Source organism: Cryptomeria japonica, chromosome 9 (assembly GCF_030272615.1).
Source record: "Cryptomeria japonica chromosome 9, Sugi_1.0, whole genome shotgun sequence".
Lineage (NCBI taxonomy): Eukaryota > Viridiplantae > Streptophyta > Pinopsida > Cupressales > Cupressaceae > Cryptomeria > Cryptomeria japonica.
In genome coordinates this window covers 746146161-746170696 of record NC_081413.1, presented here as the reverse complement: position 1 = coordinate 746170696, position 24536 = coordinate 746146161, and positions in this window count along the sequence as shown.

Below are 24536 nucleotides of genomic sequence, written 5' to 3'. Positions count from 1 at the left end.
AACATACCCCTTAGGACCCAATATGACCATATAGGATCACATTGTTTCCTAAGAGGCCATATGTGGTACTAAGGGGTCACACATGCATTCTAACATGTGTGTGATCCCTTAAGACCACATATGACACCTTATAACATCCTAGTGTACCCCTTAGGACCCAATATGACCAAATAGGATCACATAGTGTCCTAAGTGGTCATACGTGGTCCTAAGGGGTCACACGTGTTCTAACACATCATGTGTGACCCCTTAGGATCCCATCTGACCCCTTTTAACATCCTAGTGTGTACAACATACCCCTTAGACCCAATAGTGTCTTAATGGGTCATATGTGGTCCTATGGGGTTACACACTCTAGTATACCGGTTGTAATATAAACAACTTTGAAGTCACACAGGTAGACAATATGAACATATGTTTGTGTATGTGTTTCATCATTGACCAAATATGAAGTTATTCATTACAATCATCATCAAGCCAACAAAGGGGTCACCCATGTGTTCTAACACATGTGTGACCCCTTAAGAGCATATATGAACCTTTTTAACATCCTAGTGTGTACAACATACCCCTTAGGACCCAATATGACCATATAGGATCACATTGTTTCCTAAGAGGTCATATGTGGTACTAAGGGGTCACACATGCATTCTAACATGTGTGTGATCCCTTAAGACCACATATGACACCTTATAACATCCTAGTGTACCCCTTAGGACCCAATATGACCAAATAGGATCACATAGTGTCCTAAGTGGTCATATGTGGTCCTAAGGGGTCACACATGTGTTCTAACACATCATGTGTGACCCCTTAGGATCCCATCTGACCCCTTTTAACATCCTAGTGTGTACAACATACCCCTTAGACCTAATAGTGTCTTAACGGGTCATATGTGGTCCTATGGGGTCACACACATGTGTGACACCATAGGACCACTATGACCCCTTATAACATCGTAGTCTACCCCTTAGGACCCAATATGACCAAATAGGATCACATATTGTCCTAAGTGGTCATATGTGCTCCTAAGGGGCCACACATGTGCTCTAACACATATGTGACTGCTTAGGACCCATACGACCACTTTTAACATCCTAGTATGTATAAAATGTTGACATATGTTGTCCTACGGGGTCATATGTGGTCCTTAGGGGTCATGCATGTGTTCTAACACATGCGTGACCCCTTAGGAGCACATATGACCCCTTATAAAAGCCTAGTGTGTACAACATACCCCTTAGGACCCAATAGTGTCCTAAGGGGTCATATTTGGTCCTAAGGGATCATGCATGTGTTCTAATACATCCATGACCCCATAGGAGTCCATATGACCCCTTATAATACCCTAGTGTGTACAACATACCCTTTACGATCCAATAGTGTGCTAAGGGGTCACACATGTGTGACCCCTTAGAACCATAAATGACCCCTTATAACATCCTAGTGTACCTCTTAGGACCCAGCATGACCAAATAGGATCACATAGTATCCTAAGTTGTCATATGCGGTTCTAAGGGGTCACGTGTGTGTTCTAACACATGTGTGGCCCCTTAAGACCATATATGACCCCTTATAACATCCTAGTGTGTAGAACATACCCCTTTGGATCCAATAGTGTCCTAAGGGGTCAAACGTGGTCCTAAGGGATCACACATGTGTTCTAACACATGCATGAGCCTTTAGGAGCACATATGACCCCTTATAACATGCTAGTGTACCCCTTAGGACCCAATATGACAAAATAGGATCACATAGTGTCCTAAGCGGTCATATGGGTCCTAAGGGTCACACATGTTGTAACACATGTGTGACCCCTTAGAACCCCATATGACCCATTTTAACATCCTAGTATGTAAAATATGTGGACATATGTGGTCGTAAGGGGTCATATGTGGTCACACATGTGTTATAACAAATGTGTAACCCCTTAGGAGCCCAGATGACCCCTTATAACATCCTAGTGTGTACAATATACTCCCTATTATCCAATAGTGTCATAAGGGACCATATATGGTCCTAAGGGCTCACACGTGCCTGCTAACCCATGTGTGACCCCTTAGGAGAACATATGACCCCTTATAACGTCCTTGATGTACCCCTTAGGACCCAATAGTGTCCTAAGGGGACATATGTGGTCCTAGGGGGTCATGCATGTGTTCTAACACATGTGTGACCCCTTAGGACCACATATGACCCCTTATAACATCCTAGTAAGTACAATATGTGCATATATGTTGTCCTAAGAGGTCACACATGTGTTATAACACATGTGTGACCCCTTAGGAGCACATACCACCCCTTATAACATCCTAGTCTATACAACATACCCCTTAGGATGCAATAGTGTCCTAAGGGGTGATATGTGGTCTTAGGGGGTCACGCATGTGTTCTAATACATAAGTGACCCCTTAGGACCACATATGACCCCTTATAACAACCTAGTGTGTACAATATACCCCTTAGGACCCAATAGTGTCCTAAGGGGTCATATGTGGTCCTAAAGGGTCACAAATGTGTTCAAACACATGCATGACCCCTTAGGACCCTATATGACCTGTTTTAACATATTAGTATGTACAATATGTGGACATATGTGGTCGTAAGGGGTCATATGCAGTTCTAAGGGGTCACACATGTTTTAACATATGTGTGACCCCTTAGGAACACATATGACCCCTTTTAACATCCTAGTGTGTACAACATACCCCTTAGGACCCAATATGACTATATAGGATCACATTGTGTCCTAAGTGGTCATATGCGGTCCTAAGGGATCACCAAAGAGTTTTTTAGTGGCAAATCTTTGCCAATTGGCAAATTCTACGATTACATTTTTTCAGGAAATGGCGAAAAGTCCGGGGCAACACAATGGTCAAATCGCCCAAAATTTTGGGATTAACGATCCACTATATTTTGGCTTCACCATTGACCACATACCACACCACATGGATGCCCATAATATGCACTTGGAATCACTCAAACATGGGTATTAGATCACCTTTGTTATTTGCCAGAAATAGTAAAACGATCTTGTACCCAGGACCTATTTCACGAACGGTAAACTAAATATTCATTCCACGTGTCGGTCCATTTTGCCTATTGTTAAATTTCATGTTAAGCATAATGAGGCCCATTTCACCAATATCAATTAAAACATTATAAACATTCGAGGACCCATTTCACCCTGCTTAAATCAAGATGCATTTTGAGACACCCACGAAATTTGCCAAAAATGCAATCATGAATTGATATAAATACAATTGAAAGTTTGAAATACTGTTTCTTACAATTTGTTCATGTCTAATTAGTAAATTTGGAGCTCTCAATTCACATTCTGCAATTTGAGTTGGAATGCCAAAGTTGATTGTAGGGCAGAGGGCTAGAGTTACAATCCTACAACAGAGGCCCAGGCATTCCTGATTCTTGATTCAGAGAATTGAGAAGGCATAAAGGTGAGTAATTATTTCTTCATACTTGATAGTATTAGTTTTAATTAATAGTGAGAGGTCAAGACTCAACATCTTAGACATGGGTGAGACTCCCTAGGGTGGTGAATGGATTGAGATGTCAGACAAGGGTGAGACTGAGACTCCTCAGGGTGGTGAAGGGATTGAGATGTCAGACAAGGGTGAGACTGAGACTCCTCAAGGTGGTGAAGTGATTGGGATATGAGACAAGGGTAAGACTCCTCAAGAAGGTGAAATTGAAGGGATTGGGATGCCATCAAAATGCCCAAAACTTAAAGATACTACCATAAAGTCTTACTTAGGAATTGGCAAAGTTTCTGGTCCATCAACTTCTACAGTTGCAAAAGCCATTCACAGCAACTCACCACCACCACAAGGTAGGATTGTCATTGAGGTAAATGCATCAAATAAGGATGACAATACTGACACGGTAGAATATATTCTAAGAGATACACATAATGAGATAATTCACTTGGATGAAAATGCTAATACTGGATGATGTTGGTAGGAAGAAAAGAAAAAGGAAAGTAAAACTGGGGCGGGAGTGGGAAATGACAAGGAGTTTTAAGATTGATTGGGTAGCAAAGTACCCATTCATTGAACCAGTCCCAAACAATGATGAACAACCAACAAAATGCAGGTGTAAGATTTGTAGATGTGAAACTAAAAGAGAGAAGAAGATGCAGCTAAAGTTTGACACCATAGAAAAGCAGATGCAACTAAAGATGTAGCTAAAGGTTTTTGAAAAATAGATCATAGACGGAAAGGAAACACCAGTAGTAAGATAGAAATCAAAGGAAAAATGTCTTCATGTTAAGTATGTTGTGGAATATGAAGAGCATAACCACAAAATGACACTGATTGGTAATAGTGGAAATACAATCAAGGCTGGGCTTGAACATGCAATGAAAGATGCAAACCTGACAAAGACTATTTAGAGGAGTGTTATTTTTCATATTCTATCGAGAGGGTGTCCTATGAAAGATTTCCTAGAATATAGTAATTTATTATCTTTTTTGAATGTTCCTCACTATCCTATGTCACATTGGTCAATAAACGCTAGATGGGAAATGGCAAACTGTCTCGCTGAGGTGGAAAAGAAAAATTTATAGGAGAGTGTAAAATAGTCAAAATTCATTTCATTATCCATAGATGAAGCTACTGTGGTAGATAAAACTGCTTGGGTCTATATGCATGTGTATACTGTTAGAGTAATCGGGTCTTTACTTGATTAATTAAACAACATTTGTTTAATTATTTAAGTTCCCTATTATCTCTTTTTACACTTAAGCAAACATTAGGTGCATAACAATTAAATTTTTTATTAATTATTATGTGCAAGCCTAGGTTTTCCCTTTTAGGGTTTCTTGACCTATTAGAGGTTAATTTTATTTTCTTTGTATCATTATCCCATTACACATTTTGTGAATACAAAGCTCTCATCTTTTTGAGCATATTTTCTATGTATTGGTTTTTCTGTTATTCGATTCCTTTCTTCTCCTTGTAACAAGTTATTCAGCTTGCAGAGATCATTTGGGCTCCTATGATGTTGTATTTCTCAACTCTCACATATACCGTAAAATAAAACGTCTACTGAGCTCATCTACTTTGTGTTTGTAAAATGAGGGGAAATTCAACAACAAAAAAATTATATTTGGAAGTTAAGAAATCTTTGAATGAAATTGTTGGTATGGATGACTTGACAATTGCCAAGAAGTTGGTGTGTGTTGGAGTTGCAGTAATGCAAGGTCAAAGGACTGATGTTTGTGGAAGATTACAAACTAGTATTGCATCATACATGCTTGGCATTCACTGCATGGACCATCAGATGAATTTAGCAAATAAAATTGTAAGCAATTTCCCTACAGTGTCAAAAGTTGAAGATTTGGTCCACGAGCTCCACTCATACTTCTGCTAAAGTCCTAAACATTTTGCAGAATTTCAAATTTTTGCTGAGGGAGTAAAGACAAGAAACAAACTTCTCAAGGATGTTGAGACCATATGGATCTCCTTGCATGGACAAGCGGAATGAGTTTTAACAGAATATCAATCCTTGGTCGGACTAATGTATGAGAAATGCCTCATAGTAGACAAAACTCATGATCTCTTACATAATTTAAGTGATATAAAGACTCTGTTAACTTTAGCTAGTCTTGTCCCCATGCTAGATTCAATGAAAAAACTTGTTAAAAAATCCCAAGATAAAACTATGTATATCAATGAGTATAGAACTCTACATAAAATGACATGCTTGGGCTTGGATGGTCTATATTTAGATCTAACAGGGCGAAACCCAAATTTTTTTTATGTGGTATATAATTACAGATTTGAATTATGTTGAATTTTTTTTACATTTCAATACAAAAATTGAGTTATGTGTCTTTGTAAAAGGATTTCAAATACGAATGCACCAATCTAAGATGGGCAAGCGAGGTAGAGCACTACTAGTTAAAAAGGAAGTTTTTGATAGGATTGTTAAATTTGTTAGTGATAATTTGAAGTCTATTGCATACGAACTTTCAACTGAGATTCATGAAAGATTCCCTTGAGAAGAAATACTTGAAGCCATGTGTTGTGTATCCTCAATTTTGGCATTCAATTGGAGATAATCCAAATTATGCAAAGGCATTTCATAAAAAACTAGAGGAATTGATATTGACATTTTCAAAAGATGCATATTGCAATGGATAGCCAATAGAAGGAATTTTAAATTTAGATCATATTAAAAAACAATGTAAATGCTTTTCATTGTGTATGAAACAACAGTTGGATAACTTGGAGAATCCATTTGAGCCTAGATCAATCACAAGGCTTTGGAAAAGGATAGATCAAAGTGAAGTATTGCATAATGCAATACCAAAATATTTAAAACTTGTTGATTTATGCCAAACAATGATTTTGGGATCAGTGGAAGATGAGAGAGTTTTTAGTGCATTAGGGATTTTGAAATCAAAGATCAAAAAAAAATTAGACAAAAATTTGGAAACTTGCTTGAGGTTGTTTTTAACTTAGTATAATGTTAGATATTTTCCATATGATAGGGCACTGGCAATTTGGAATTCCATGCGTGAAAGATGAGGGTTGTGCAACACTTTAAAAGCCAGTGGTGCTACTACTAGTGCTGAGACAAATGATGGATCATAGACTCAGAGTCAACATGAAGATGAAGAAATTTTTTAATACCCGACTCAAAATAAAGATGAACCTATTAGTCCTAGTCAGTTTTGGGATCTTGAGTCTATTTGGGATATAGAAGCCTCAAACTGAGTCACCAAAGTGAATTACCAAACAATTTATAGGTATTTATACTATAGTCCTTGAGTCATATTACAATTTGCAATACTATAGTTGTCATTGATGACTTTTGATATTGTATTCCTTGAATTTGTCAATCAGAACAGATACTTATTTCATATTTTTAATTGTGAATTTGATTTATTAGTAAACAATTAGAATTTAGTTTATGAATTATTAGTAAACAATTGAATTATTAGTAAATTGGTTCCACATTATTTTTAACATGAAATGCAACAATTTGTGTCACAAGATCCATAAAATTATTTATATTGCATAACTGTTAGAACAACATTTTTTCCATTTTTCCAAAATGCCAACTCCTATTAGGACTGCAATTTTTTTGGCTAAGTCATGTCATGGGTTTATCCTCTAGTTCTATGGAAGTATCTTTTCATGATTTTTGGTCATGTTCATGGTGATTAGGGGTTTGTGTTTGTTTTTTTGTCTTAGTTGGCTAGTAAACCGAAGCTGTCGTGCATTGAAAATCTGAGTTGTCCTCTCTTTATTTGTCCATGTCAATGTCAAGTATGGTCAAATGGTTGGTCAGACAATGAGACATGTTTAATTTTTCATCTCTAACTCATGGATAAAGTTCATGTTTAACAATTTAAGTGGCGAGTTAGCAAGTGTTGGTTTGGGTTTAAATCATGAGGTTTCTATCTTTTTGGGTGTTAGCATTTTATTTTAGCGAGTTGGAGATTGTTAATGAAATTGCTTTGGTCGCGAGGTCTCGAGTTGGTTTGATGTCATGCATTATAGCCATTAAAGTTCGTAAGTAAGTCATTAATGGACATGTTGTGCCACTGCTCATGCCTGTTTATGAAGGTAACATAAAAATTGGAGAGTGATCGACTATCGATTTTTGTTGGTACTCGCTAGGTCGCTTTGGTTAAGAGATAAATAGTTTGAGATTTTATGGTTATTGCTAGCTCCCAGGTGCTTTGTCATCAAGTTAGTTTAAGTCGTGAGCTTGCGAGTATTGGGAGATTTTAGTTGTCACTACCTCGCAAGATGTTTTGCACTTGACCATTTTATGTTACGAGGTTGAGATTGGGTGTGATTTTATGTTATCGCAAGGTCACGAGGTGTTCACAATTAAGTTATTTTAATTTGAAATCATGCGATGTGGTTGGTATCGCAGCTTAGTTGGTTTGGTCAGTTGCTTGTAGGTTTTGAAGTTGTTTAGCATTTTATGTTGCGATCTAGCTACAGGTAAGTTTTGGTCTGATTTTGTGGTCATCACATGCTCGCGGGTTTTTAAGTCTTAAGTCAAAAAGTGTTGCGAGCATGCGATGGCGGTTAAGTGTCTTGTTGTCATGGGATCACAAGGGTTTAAGTCAAGTTTTGAGTTGCGATCTTGCGATGAAATAAGTTGTTTTGTTAGATTTGCAGTGTTCGCCAGCTCACAGGTAAATAAATAATATTCCAATTGCTGTTGCGAGGTTGCAACTGAAGGGCTTGATGAAGATCAATGGTTGTCACTTAGTCACGATATTCTTTGAGAATTTGTAATCTTTGAGAATTTGTAAAAGGGGTTGTGAGATTGCGATTAAGAGGATTTGATAGGATTGTCGCTAACTCGCCGGTTACTCTCCAAATTGTTATAACTAGTTGCAAGTGTGCGATTAAATATGGGGAATGGCTTGGTCTCTAGCTCACAAAGAAGATTGAAGGAAGTGTAGTTCATCATGCAAGATTGTGAGGTGTTGCCACATGCCTGAGTGACACTCTGAAAATTAACTAAGATAGAAAAGAGAAAAATGGGTGCTAAGCAATCAAGGATTGACACATGGACTTGTTTTTCGAGATTTGTAAAAGTTTTGAATGGAAATCAAATAGAAGGGCATGAATTTAAATTTTTCTCTAGTACTTCAGCTTTGAATTAATGCCACAATAGCTAGTTCATGCAAGTGTGCCTATTAATGAGAGAAGTGACGACACCCAAATACCATATATTGCATGATCGAGCCGAGATTTTGTATAATTTCATTCTATCTTCGAGGTAATCCAGTGAATTGAGCTCTACAACAATGTTAGAGAATTCAGAGTGTTGGGTGTGGGAAAATTTTAGAAAATTGATTAAGTTTTTCTCCTACAGCAAAAATGAGAAAGGTGACGACAAGTAAAGGTTCCAAGCCCAAGGCCACTAAGGAAAAGAAGGATAAGAAATACAAAGAAGAATTTGTAGATTTGTTGCCAGGGACCTCCATTGCTTTGAATACAAATGAAATGGAATGGAAAGATTTATTGAGCCAATGCAGAAACCCAACAATGCTTTATATGTCTGGTACAACTCTATTTTATTATTTCTAGAATAATAGGGTTAAGGGTGTGCCAATGTCAAACCCTTGGAATTTAAATATGGAAAAGTTAATTGTGCCAGATGTGTATGTTGATGTATCAAAGAGTTGGCCAAACTCTATTGCCAAGTATCTCGGGTAATCAGAAGAAAGAACTAGTCTGCCCTAGTTTCAATTAATAGAGCTAGCTTCGTTGAAGATTTCTAGATTACTGGTGTTGCATGCACACACACACACACACACACACACACACACACACACACACACACACACACATATATATTTGGAGCGGATTGCAGAGGATTATGACACATACAAAGGTTTTATCAAGAAGCATGCAATGGAGCGGATTGCAGAGGATTATGACACATACAAAGGTTTTATCAAGAAGCATGCAATGCCTAGATACATGCCTAGGGTGGATGGGAAACCAATTAGAATTCCAGATAGTATTGAGCCACCATTTGACATCACACCTTTCCACCATTATATGCATTGTACAATCTATGGATTATGCAGAGTGTTGGGTTTTGATGGAGATTCAACAGTGTCAGGTGAATTATTGATGATGACTATGGACATTCAACACCCAGATGTTAACAAAGGTTATGATTATGTGGGCTATGTGGCTGAACACATTCATAATGCTATAGTTGAAATTAAGAGTGGTGCACCCAACCCTATATTTAAGCATTATTTATTCTTGATACATTTAATCTTATTCTATAATGTTGAGTTCATGAATAAAGAATTGGAGCTGTTCAAAGAAGAATTTGGTGTCTTAATTCCAATACAAAGATGGACCCGGGTTTTGGACAGTAGTTCTCCCTATTATTCTTTCCTTTACTTTGAAAATTGGATTGTTTTGCCAATTATGGAAATGCTAGGAATAAATAGGGAAAGATTGTCAATTAATGTTAGGAGAGTTTTGAGACCTTACCAGTATGTCCCAAACTGGTCTATTTCACATAACTGGGTGGAATTTTATTTGTTTTGATAACTTTACTGTGATCAAAGTCTATGGGTGTTCTCAGCCTCCCCATATTCTACCAAAATTTGTTCCAATTAGGATTTCTTTCATGGAGTTTATTTGGAAATTGATTCTTGTTGAAAAATAATACCTTCAGAAACATAGGAAGGGTTCTTTACTTCCTAGGCTTTGGGTTGTGTCTAATTTTACTATTGGTAGGAATTCTTTCATGAAGTGAAAAATTTCCTTAAATAGTATAGGTTGGTTAATGTTGTGTCTAGATTTTGTGATCACGAACAATTTATTAAATGTGCATTGCCAAAAATGACACCTTGGGACACAATAAAGGACCATGAACCATTGGATGATGAAGATGTGGTTAGAAATTTGCTGAGAAAAGAGGAAGTACAATAAATGAGAAGAAAATGTTAAAAATTGATGGAGAGTTGAAGCAGAATTGAAGGATGTTGACCCTAGTTTCTCATGTTTTTGCTTTGATAACCCGTACCTGGAGAGGATTAACAGAATGTTGAGTTTATATGAAACTCTAATGGAACAAATGCCTCAAATTCTAGAAGTGGCTTCTCGGTAGCAAGACCCCCAAGATGGACAATCTTCACATGGAAAGAGGCCACTTATTGTGTCTGCTTATGATGTAGAGAGTGGGGATTAAGTTCAATCTTCCCGAGTGCCACCTACAAAGAAACAAAAAACCAAAGAGGTGGGTGCAATTGTGAGGAGAGACCCTTCTAGAGAAATTCTTATAGAACAAGGACACTACTTTCATCAAATAAGGACACATCTCAAAGAAGCAGGGAGAAACAAATGAAGCCCTTGCTCAAGGCTTTGATGAGTGTGTGATGTTGTCAAATGAGTTCATGAAAGATGATGAATTTATTAGGTTAGATGAATTTAAAAGTTTTCTGAGAAGGTTGAAACAAATCAATTAAGACAAAATTTGATCATAGAGGAAGGAAATGTAGAAAAGAATGAGGAGATTGTCAAGGCACTACAGGAATATGATCTTGATAGGGAGCAAATAACTATGGATCAGGCAAGACAATTGATTAAGACTATTGGTATGATTGTGATGCTTGATTGGGATATCCAGTTTATTTTTATTATTGATTAGATTAGGAAGCAAGAGGACCCATTGTTTAAAACTGAATTTGAAATTGGAGATGTAATAAGAGGATCATGATTTAATCCTAAGTCAAAGACACTTGTTGCTTGGTCTTTGGACCCTTCCACTCAAAAGCTCCACCTTCTAAATATCCAAGTAGAAAAGAAAGTTGATAGAATGATCTAGAATTTGCAAAACACAAGTGACATGGAGATTGCCTCATTTTTTACTCTAGTTTCTTTCATGAATTTATCCAAAATAGAGGATTTGTCAAGAAGATACACAAAAACATATCACCAATTGATTACATTTGCTAAAAATTATGAAGAGACACTGATGAAGAAGGCCGCTTTGGAGGAAGAGTTAGTGGAGTTGAAAGAAAAAATTGCAAATGAGCCCCCTCCAATACAAATTATAGAACAATTACAAGAAATACCAGCGAATGTGACAGTAAAAATGGAGGAATACATAGAGAAAATTGAAAATCTTGAAAAGGAATAAAATGTCAAGGCAATCTCTGTTGTGTCAGAAATTATGAAACACAGGATTAATGTAGTGAAAGGAAAATTGATTGTAGTGCAAGATTTGCACATTTCTTTGAAAGAGGCAAGTAAAAAATCCTCTAAGGCTGTTGCTTTTCTTGGACCTTTGTTCAATGTTTGGTCAAGAAGAATCAAATTAATGGATAAGATGGATATTGCAATGTTGTACAGTGACGAGTTCCCTCCCAAGATCAGTGACACTAAAGACATGATGGAGGTAATCAATGTAGCTTATGCATTTTTCATAGGGAAGGATGTGCTTATAAACAAAAAATTGTAGACATTTGGGGAAGGTTATAGTACATTGGCGTCTTCAATTTATGGTAGTAATGGAGAATTAAAATCAGTTTTTGACTGGACCAGTGAATTTGATTTGATTCTAGAGGGAGAAGAAATAATCAAGCATATAGATGACCAAGTTGATGTTGATTTCCTTAACAATATGCTTGATTCACTGTTCAAGGTTGAGGTTGACCATACAAAGTTTATTGTTGAGGCCAAGGTAGTTACATATGCCAGATGGATAAAGTTAATGGCAAAGTTGGAAGAGGTAAAGGCATTCAATTGGCCAACAGACAAAGAGGTGGATAGGTGGCAAGCCATGCTAAAGCAAAAGAATACATGTTAGGTTGCTACCCAAGATTCCTCAAAGTAATCCTAAGCTTGTTGCATCCTCATCTTACAAAAGGATTCCAAGATTAATTTGAGAGGGATGGCCACCTTTTTTTTTGATCGGTAGAGAGGGATGTCCAGTTGGCCACTTTTATTGATGTTGAAAACTTTGATACAGTTATAATTGTTCAATTGTTCAAGAATTTGATAAGTGCATAGTTGAATCGTATTTTGAATCTAATTTCTGATATCAATATGAATATAATATCAATATCATTTGCAATTTTAGATCTTCACATAATTGTCTTTGTGTTGAAATTATGTTTTCACTATGAATTGAATGGTCAAGGGTTTTTAAATTTACGTGTCTGCAAGGCAGATTATGGAATTGTTCTAGGATTTCTTAAAAGGAAAGAATTAAAGTTTTTGGGGCAATTTCAGTGAAATCATTTTTTTTAATACAAATCTAATGATTGTATCATTTGTATGAATCTGGGTTGTGTATGTAATGTCATATTCATTCATGTTTATCTGCAAATGAATCTTATTGAAGTTTATTATCAGGTTGTCTTTGAATTGTAACTGACTCTATGCCCTAGGATAATGCACTGATCTGTTGTTTTGATGTTCTCTTGATGAAGTGACCTTCCAATTATAATAGTTGATTCATTGTGGGTGAATATTTTTTCTTGTTTGCCTTTGATTATGAAAGTGATTTTTTTGAGATATGATTTAATGATTGAATTCTTTTTATATTAGATTTGATTAGATTTTGGATCTACCCTCATTTGTGTTTCATTATTACATCTTGTTTAGGGTTTGGGTTTTCATTATGTTGTATATTTTTTATCTCACCTACCCAACCTTAGACTATATTCTTACTTCTTTGTCTATAACATCTATCATGGAATTAGATCCTCAAAATATATTCCTTTTAATTGAGTTGCATGGATGTTTTACTAATTATGTTGTATTCCTATCTATTGTGGTGTTTGATCCTTTCATTCTTAATACTCTTATGATTTTATATTCTATGGATGTTTATGTAATATATATGGAGGTATTGTATCCTGTACATGTTTTCCCTCCTCCATAAAGTTGGCATTTCCTCATACCTATCATCAACATGTATCACGACCTTTGTATCATTGCCATTTTATGTGTATATATGAATATAAATTATATATATATTCCTCTATGAACATTCAAGATTCCCTGTATCTTATCCATTGGTATGTTCGACAAGTTTTCTAGGACCTCAAAAACCTCTTCCCTTAAGTAATCCGCCCACTAATTATAATGAGGCGCATCCTTAATATGATTCTAGACTAACAAAAAATATGCATTCCTAGGCATAATAGGAAGCATTAAATGAAAAATTACATACACCATAACAATGCAAAAATGAAAAAACTCTTGATTGTGTTCATTTGAAAGATGATAGAATTATACACCAAAGAGAAATAGATCATAATTTAATTTCTATTGAATAGAATTAATACTTCTATCACAAAATAAATTTACATATAACTCCTTCAAGAACCTGCACAAATGTTGACACTAAATTCTTTTCATTTGCTCTGTAAATGATTATACAACTTGCTCCCTTTACCTAGACTCACTACTGGAACCAAAAAAGCAACCCCAAAGGCACCAAAATTTTGGAACCCTCAAGAGACCCCCCCAAAAGGAACCCTTCTAATGGCCTTGATTTCCCTTTTTATAGAAGAAAAGGGAGAAACAAGCTTCAGGCCAAGAGACACATGTCAACATAAAATTTAATCTCAGCAATTAGGCATAAAAGGCCAAATGCAATTCTGTTACAAAAATATTCTTTATCCATGCGCTGGCCGTGAATCAAAATTTTCAACTGAAAATTGGTAGAAGTAAAACTGCTTGAGCCATGCCATTATCACCCTGATGTCTTCAAATGGAGTGTGAGATGTTGCGTTCTGTCTCAAAAGGGATACTGGGTCTTGGAAAGAAGTAAAGTAACCCCTAAAATAGAGGAGGAGCTTTAGCCGTGATGCCTAGGAATAAAGAAAATGGAAAGAGGAGCTCAAGCCTTCATGCCCAGGATCAGAGAAAGTGGAAAGAGGAGCTTTAGGGTAAACATAATATGCTAGGGAGGGGTCACAACTTCCATGTCGTCACAAAGATGATTGGCTACCACTCGTCACCCAAACAAATCCTTCTTTCATTCCTCTGTGGGATCCTTCTTCAAACCTCTTGCCATCCTGTGGCAGGGTAGAAGCAGAGGATGTGCCTTGCATGGCCTTTCTTGACAAGAAAAGGCTTTCACACCCCCTCTAGCAATCCCTCTCACTTTCACAACCCCACTAACAATAAACAAACTCACATAGGAGAAAAAAAAAAAACACCCATCGCGTATCACAAAGCACACAACGACTCCATGCACGATCCTGCTCAAACATCAACTTCCTTTCTGAGGAAAACCCACTCTCAAAAAATAAAAAAAGGTTTCTTTTCTCTTCTACCAATTAAGTGACCACTCCATTGTATTTATAACTTTTTAACACTTCATTTGGTGATGCTCATTCACGTAAAAAATCATCATTTTGGTGATTTTCAACGTGACTCTAGATTTTAGAAGTCATGCCTATCAAATACATTGCATCCTACTAAGGCTCATCTTATGTGAACGATTTTGTTATGATTTTATTCCTCCTTTATTCTAAAAATTCTGCTTTAGAATCCCTGACAACAAACAACCTTTGATTTCTTAGAGAAATTCGTGATCTGCCATCTCTAACTTAGAAGCTATCCAATCCTTTTATGCCTCTTAAACCATCGTCCTTGCTTGTCTAATCAACCTCGACTCATGAGAAACCTTCAAACTAGTCCCTAAGGAATGAGTCGATATCCAAGCCTTAAAAATTCCTTGTACATATTAGCTTGCCATCACAGAAGTTGCTAGCTCTCATGTTTGTTTAATGTTAGCATTTTTAGGTCGTGAGCTAGCAACTAGATAGTTTGTAGTTAAGTTTTTATGGTTATCGCCAGCTCGCGAGGTTAAATTTTTGAAGACGTGATCAAGCCACGTGCTAGCAACAAGCTGGTTTGGGTTTACATTGCGAGGTCTCTAGCTTTTTGGGTGTTAGCATTTTATGTTAGTGAGCTGGAGATTGTTAATGAAATTGCTTTGGTCACAAGGTCTCAAGTTGGTTTGATGTCATACATTATAGCCATGAGAGTTAGTGAGTAACTCATTTCATGCAGTTGTCACTAGCTCTCATGTTTGTTTAATGTTAGCATTTTTAGGTCGCGAGCTAGCGAGTAGACAGTTTGTGCTTAAGTTTTATGGTTATCACCAGCTCGCGAGGTTAAATTTTTGAAGACCTGATCAAGTTGCGAGCTTGCGAGTGAAATGCTAGCAGTTAAGATATAAACAATTTTATGTTGGCGAGAACGCAACAAGGGTTAAAGCTACCACTATCTCCAAGTCATTGTGGTGATGAGGACTTAACATTTTGTGATCAAGAATTGGTGAGTGGCAGTTTAGTTGCCCTCAGTCACTAGATCTCGAGGTTACGAAGGCTTAGCATTTTCAGCTTGCGAGTTGGAGATAGAGTCATAAGGGCTTGTCGCTAGGTTTTCTAATGGGTAGTCTTTCAAGCAGAGGGTTGATGACTGTGTGCCACATGTTTTAATGACTTGACGGGGATTGTTGAGGTGCCAATATATTTTTTTTACGTTTTGGAAAAAGGTTGAAATCGCCAATATTTTTTTTTTTATGGTTTGAAAATAGCTTGAAATCGGAAATATTTTTTTTTATGGTTTAAAAATAGGTTGAAATTGCCAATATTTTTTTTTTATGGTTTTAAAATAGGTTGAAATTGCCAATATTTTTTATTTTATGGTTTGAAAATAGGTTGAAATTGCCAATGCAAATATTTTTTCTGGTTTTAAAAACATTACAATTCGCCCATGCAAATATTTTTTGGGTTTTACAAACATTACAATTCACCAGGATTTTTCACAAACTTTGAGTGATCATGAATGATTTGTCAATGGAGATTATTATTTTTCTTCGTAAACCGCAAAATTTTGCTAGTAAAATTAATATTTTCCTCAACAATTATATACCTTTCATCAGGTTTTTACACCTTGTCTGAGGGGGGGGTTTCTTAAAGTTTTCCTTGGGCATCACGCATGTATTATAACACATGCATGACCTCTTAGGAGCACATATGACCCCTTATACCATCCTAATATGTACAACATACCCCTTAGGATCCAATAGTGTCATAAGGGGTCATATGTGGTCCTAAGGGGTCACACGCATGTGTTAGAACACATGCGTGTGACCCCTTAGGACCACATATGACCACCTTGCATAAATCCCCTTAAGACCCCTTAAGGCCCCTAAGACCACCTATTAAAAATGATATTTAATATTACTTTAAGATGTTTTCAAGATGTTTGAATTTATTTTAATTTACATACAGTATTCTAGATATATGTTTGGAATTTGTTATTTGTAATTTTATATATATCTAGTTCTACACATCTTTTTTGAAAAATTACACTTTAATTCAATATTCTTCAAAGAAAAAAGATGTTTGACTTAAGAAAACAAAAGAAAGGGAAATCGTATTTCATCAATGATATACACTTATGGTATTAGTTATTTTTCAGATCAAGTACCACTAATTAGTTATTTTTTGAAAAGTTGCACTTTATTTCTAATTCTTCAAAGAAAAAAGATGTTAGAATATATTTATGTATATAATTGTTGTTTGTTTAAGTAAAAACTTTGTTTTAAAATTGTAATGTACATTTTCACATGAAGATATCTATATAGTTCATATTACCATCATGTCAGATCATCCTAGTTCTCATCATACTCGATCTGAGCCTAGTGTTCATCTAAGAGACCATGAGTAGATGTGACATCAATCTGCAAGATCTATTGATGATAGGCAATGTCTTTATGCCCAAACCGCAAAGACATTACAACGTGATTTAGATCACCTAAAGCACACATTGGAAAACACCCCTAACCTTACAAATAAGAAAAGGGTAGCGACCATTAGAGATGAGCTACATCATTTGATTGATGTTGTTAAGACATATAAGCCCTATGATGAGATTAGTGTTGAAGCATTCTATTCTTCTCTTACATTTAGTGTTGTTGGTACGGTAAAATGGCCAAAATTCAAAGATGAAGTTTCTACTGTTGAGGTGAAGAGTATGTTCCCCCATTATTAGTAGAAAGGTAGAGTTAAGGGTTATATGCCTACTAGTTACACAAATGTACTTGTGGCATATTTTATATATCCCAGATGGTAGGCCACTCATCATATGTGGCCCCAAAAGGATGAGTTGCCCCTATATTTCTCCAAGCAATTATTTGCAGATTTCCCTTTGGGCTATGATGTAGACTACACAGATTCTCCTGTGCATTCTGGGTAGGGGAGAGGGATATTTTCAGATAAGTTTAGATGGCTTGATGCACCAGAACCTGCTAATAAGTGGGAATTAGTTGAACAAAACCTTTTGGTTCTTCCAAAATATTTGGAACTGGCACATGCAACAGATAGTGTGACCGATGAAACGCGACAATCTATTTTTTCTACTACTACTACTATAGCAACATAGGTGAACCACTTGACATCGGATCGTGTGGGAAGATATTCGCTATGCTCTTATACTAGCATTCCTGCAGTTGATGATATATCACTAACTTATTATCCCTATGTTCAAGAAGGCATACCATTGCCAATGGATGTTGAGATAGATCATTTGTGGTAGATGAGCGCATGTCTATCCAGTGATCATTTGGATGCATATCAAATTATTTCTATGGAGCATGGGATTTCTCTAGATGAGGCCTCAACATATGTTAGACAGGTACTTGGTAGACCAGCTCCTACTTGCCATGGTGGTGCTACAGATTCTCAACATGCTGCTACACATCCTACAACCCATCCCCAACATACAACAGTTGGCCAAAATACACCTCCTCCTCCTGTTCATACATCACTTGATCCCACAACACCTGATACTGGAGTTTGGGGGATTTACAATTGTCTACTTATGAAGTCAGGTCCTGAGCACAATTCTGCAATGGGCTCCTTGCATGATTCTGACATCAGTAGGATCAGATGAGCATTACATGCTACAAATCAGGTATAAATTTAAAAACTAATTTTAAATATATAGATATATTATAGAGGTACATTTTTTTAATTATTTAATTATAATTTATGAACTATAGGGAATTATGTTAGGATCCATGTATGGAGATTTTTAGACAACCACTAACCCTATTCATCATGAGACACAGGTATAACTTAATTTAATTAATTTTTTAAAGTTCAAATTAAAGGGAAAGATATTGATTTTAGTTGATTTTTTAAAAAGTTTTCTAGTTTCAAGCTATTTATCTAACAAAATTTGTACATTGTAGGTTGATCCATGATCATGCCTAAGCTCTTCATCTCATAGACATTATAGAGTGCATGCACGTGGTCGAGATCCTAGAAACCATGAGGTATGTTTATCTATAGCATGTACATGTATGTTCTTAATCTATGTTTCAAATTAGATTAGATAAATTGTATGTATGATATATATAACATAATTTGAATTTGTGTATATAACTCTTAAATTTAAATATGTATGAATGTTTAATGTATGTACATGTGTACTCTATTGCAGGCGTAGGGATTGGGACATGGTTCAGGACATGGGCTCGACTAACCCATTATGTATATGTGCATGTACCAACATTTTCTAGACATTATAAACATATTTCATATAGATATATTTATTTTCTTAGCTCGACATTTCCTGGATGTATATTTTAGAACATACATACATGTGTTATGTAGATATACATTTCATTATATGTATGGTTTTGCACGAACAACTCAATATTTTATAAATGTTAATTGATGATTCAAGAAAGATAATTTAATTTTTGTTTCATGTGGGATCTTGAAATATTAGAAAAAAATATATCTATTTAAATTATATATATATATATATATATATATATATATATATGTATATATATATATATGTATATATATATATATGTATATATATATATATGTATATATATATATATGTATATATATATATATGTATATATATATATATGTATATATATATATATGTATATATATATATATGTATATATATATATGTATATATATATATATGTATATATATATATATATATATATATATATAAAATCTTTGAGTTAAATGTTATATAAATATTGATCAAGACTTTAGAACTTTCTAAACCTAGATCACAAAGTTATTATGAGAACACAACTACCAAACTAACCTACATTAATCTAAAACTGCAACAAAAGGATAGATTAAAAGTAAGAATTATTTGAAGAATATGTCCATAATTAAATGTTTGCATGGATCTCTTAAATAAGAAAGCTCATTTGAAACAATTCAAAATGTTTTTATAGCTAACATATATATATATGTTTTATGTGCCTAAAACTACCTCTACAAGAGAAAGAGGGAATAGATCCTAAATTAGTGTCTTGACTCAAAATTTATAAGTTGCACTTCTTTCCAAGATACTTAGGCCCAAAATGAAATTACAAACTTTATTATATGGTCCTAAGGAAATAATGACTATTAAAAAAAAATCAAATTGAAGAGTGGTTTATTATATCACATGGATTGCTTAGTAATTTTTACCAAAGCTACAAGTTGGGTAAATAACATAACCCTTAAGGTTGTGCATATAAATGAATCCATACATGTAAATAAAAATGAATCCATACATGCATACATACATAAAGATGATTTATAGGTGATGCACACATGCACTATGATCAAGGTGTAGCTATGTACATGTACTATGACCCCATTGCAAAAATCCCCTTAAGACCCCATAAGAAAACATATAAAAGAATCCATACATGCAAATATAAATTCAAATCCATACATACATACACACACACACACACACACACACACACACACACATATCTATATATATATATATATATATATATATATATATATATATATATATATATATATATATATATATATATATATATATATATATATATATATATATATATATATATAAAGATGGTTTATAGGTGATTCACACATGCACTACATGATCTAGGTGCAACCATGTCCACACACTATGACCCCTTTGCAAAAATCCCCTTAAGATAACATATATAAATGAATCCATACATGTAATGTTTCAAGGTGTGCGCCCTTGGTCTCCTTGTTATGTGTAGTGCAACGCTTGGGTTTGGGACATGGCTTAACCACCTGCTATGGATTCTATAAGTCTAGTGGTTGTATCGAGCATTAAAAGGTTGATCTTTTGGTGCAATGACAACCACACTTGTAACTAGTTGTATCACAGCTTGGTCACTGGTTCAAACCCCTCGCTTGTGCTGGGGGGGGATTGTTGCAAGGTGTGCACCCTTGTTCTTCTTGTGATGTGTAGTGCAACACTCAGGCTTGTGACATGGCTTAACCACCTCATTTGGATTCTATAAGTCTAGTGGTTGTGTTGGGCATTAATAGGTTGATCTTTTGGTGCAACTGCAACCACACTTGTAACATGTAATTTATATAAATGAATCCATAAATGTATACATACATAAAGATTATTTAAATAGGTAATTCACATATGCACAATGATCTAGGTGTAACCATGTACATGCCCTATGACCCCATTAATAAAATCCCCTTAAGACCCCTTAAATCTCCTTAAGACCCCTTAAAACCCCTTAAGACAACATATAAATGAATTCATACACATACATACACAAAACAATTCAGATCCATACATACATTCAATGCATCAAGACACAAAATATAAAAGTATAAAACATAAATTCAATGTATAAAACATAAATTAAATGTATCCACAAAATTAACTGTCCATGTGAAATATATATAATATATATAACCATCCACATTATCCAAACAAACACATGTCTATATCTAGATAGATATATATGATCTACTCCTAGAAAATATAAGTTCATCAAAATACGACCTATCTAATATAAAAAGTTCAAACATGTGACAAGTTAACTTAAAGCTCCTAGTACATATAGTCTGGATCCTCCCTATCTTTTATAATCTCTAATTTTTTTTCATGATCTTCAATAGGCAACCTCCACTTCTGGTTGCCATATCCTCTTTTTGGCAATGTCTCCAAATACAATCTTGTCACTATTACTAAGTGATTGTAGTGTAGAACTTTTTGGCATGGCATATAATCAATAAATGTTACACCATTTCTATCTATCTTTATTTGTTGATAATAGGTGGCTTCAACAACAACTAAACCAATGGGATATTGTTGGCCATCACCATCATTGATTGATTCTAATAACTTGTATTTTGGTTTTGTGCATCTTAGGAGATAATAATCTACACCTTCAGTATTGTCAGGATCAACAATCACTGCAAAATATCACCTGTACATAGATCACATATATATTTCAAGCAAACTTAGTTACCTTTAAATTATTTGAACAATAAAGTAAATAATAATTTATAATTTGTACATATAATTTAAAAAAAAAGCACGCATGGACCTATAACAACTAAATCAGTAATAGGTTCATAATTAACTGAATATAGAGGACCATGAATATAATTAATGTCACTATCTTCTTAAGGAGGCATTGTGATAAATTGTTTCATTTTCCATTGTAAAACATATCCATCTATGATGTTCTCACATTGAGTATTTGCGTTGTTCTCAATGCAGTCAACAGAAAAGAATGTTTTTTCTCTTGCAAGAATAACAAGAGGCTTGCTATGTCTCATAGTTATGACTTGATATAAACATCTAATACCATTAATGGTTTGACTATTATAAGGATTTGATCGATCAATATCTATTAATACAAATTATTTATGAATTTAGAAACATACATATGTGTACATACATTTCTAGTTCAATATGTATGATGTAGTTTTAAAATAAATTTGTACATGTATACATAAAACTCACATATCATTTGAAAAATAATTTACTTTTCACTTATGTTGAATGTGTTGAATTAAATTAAATAATTTGAACAAGAATATTTATAACTTTAACTTCTCAAAAATAACGCTTGTTGTATGTTATATCATGACTAGAAAAATAAATTTTGCACAATTCAATAATTTCATTTGAATTCCGTATGGTGTTACCTACACAAGATATTTCTTTAGAAAATTGGACAACCCATGATGTATATATATTTTTAATCTATATATCTAGTTCTTAGATTTTTAAATTAAATATGTACAAATATGAAGAGAATATCTGCAAGTTTGTGTTGGCGAAGTGCACGCTTCACACATGCTCCTGCTCCATCATGCTCTCCTTTTCCATTTCCACTCTCAAAGAAGTTCCACAAAAAATTTATGCTATGTCGAGCATGTTATAAGGATAGATAGTTAAAAGTTTTTGCAGACTTAAAATTGTCTTGGCATGAATAACATATACAGAAGTTTGGTGTTATAAAATCAAATCAAATATAAGAAAATTTAAAATCAATTTCAAATCTAACACTTACCGACACATCCATCTAGCCAAATCCATTGTTGTGTACGATTTATCCCATGTTCTTTAATATCTTCAATAAATATTCCGAAACAATGTGCTACATATCTCGTATCATGAGATGTATCATCAAGTGCTACTATAGAAATGAACCTCCTTGATGATAATGCATTCATTTTCAGTATTCTTTATACCATCCACCTAAAATTATGCATGTCTATAGAAAACTTGTACAAATATTGCAACTTGCTCGGAATGATAATATTGACTTTGAATTTCTTTGTGAGGATTAAATGTATAGTTCTTGAAGAAATCTACGATTGAAAGAATACAACCTGGTGGAAAATAATTCTTTGAGTCACAAAACTGTTTAGCTTGCCATCTTGCATCATGACAATGTTGGATATGTGGATATATTGTATTACAAAATCTAGACATAAACTCAATGTAGGGAAATTCACTCTCTTTCAACATAATTTTTTTGGATTCAACTCCTGACTTAGTTTGGTATGTCTCATATTCAAATCTCTTCCACATAACTTGTGCATAAATATCAATATTCTTAGTTTGCAACATAAACTTACTAAAATATCCACAATCATTGCATGCACCTTTTATACACTGTATTTTGAGCTCATCTGAATCTTCTAATTTATGACATAAAATAGACTTCACAAATTGTGTTGTACTTCTAGGAATGACTACATTTGGATTAATTGTTGCCATGACTTTTTTATATGATTGCAGGTATAGATGAAATTCAACATGATTTTGACAACAAGTTTCATTTACCTTATTTATGCATACATAGAAATGACACATTCTCTCAAACATCCTTTGACAAATCTTCACATTTGAAAATTCTTACTTGAATGCTTCAAATAGTTCACTTTGTGTTGTATCTAGAGAATATTTTGGATGTGAAATTTATGTACCATCTTCATCTATCATCTATATAGTGTCCCTTCTATTGGAAGAAACATGAGAGTGGTTGGTCCAATATTTAATGACCTATTTTTTTACATATTCAGAAATTCTATCTTTTCTAAGAACCCTACAGATATTTACCCAATTATTTTTAATGTTTTCATCTAACATTTTTCTCTTCCTAATGTATATTTGAATAGTTCTTCTAGATACCTTCATTAATTGATAAACTGTATGAACTTAATTTCTAAGAGACAATTTCTTACTAGTAATCATAGTCATCAATGCTCTACGTGCAACACTTAAAACAACAACTTGACATGTGTTGTCAATATATTACAATGCTTCTTGCAAATTTTCAATTATAGTTTTTTTTATTGATGTATCAGGTGACTTTCTCTTATTATCAACTCCCAGAAACTCCAAAACAAGGGTCATTTCTCTTTTCGTAAATAACATAGCACATAATTGTGCTCTTCCAATAATAGATTTATTTTCAAAATAATCATCCCACATTTTTTTACAATGCAATTTTAATGTGCTTTCAAGTATCATATTTTTAGAAGGAATTTTATTGAAAAGACTACCTTCATCCATTTCCATAAAATTTTCCATACCAGAGAAAAATTTCAAACTTGACTCTGTACCAATTTGATATCGTACCTGAGTAGACATTTCTTGAACATCAACTGATTGTTGTTGACTATGTTTTGTATGACCTTTCATCTTATTGTCCCTTTTATGAACATACAACC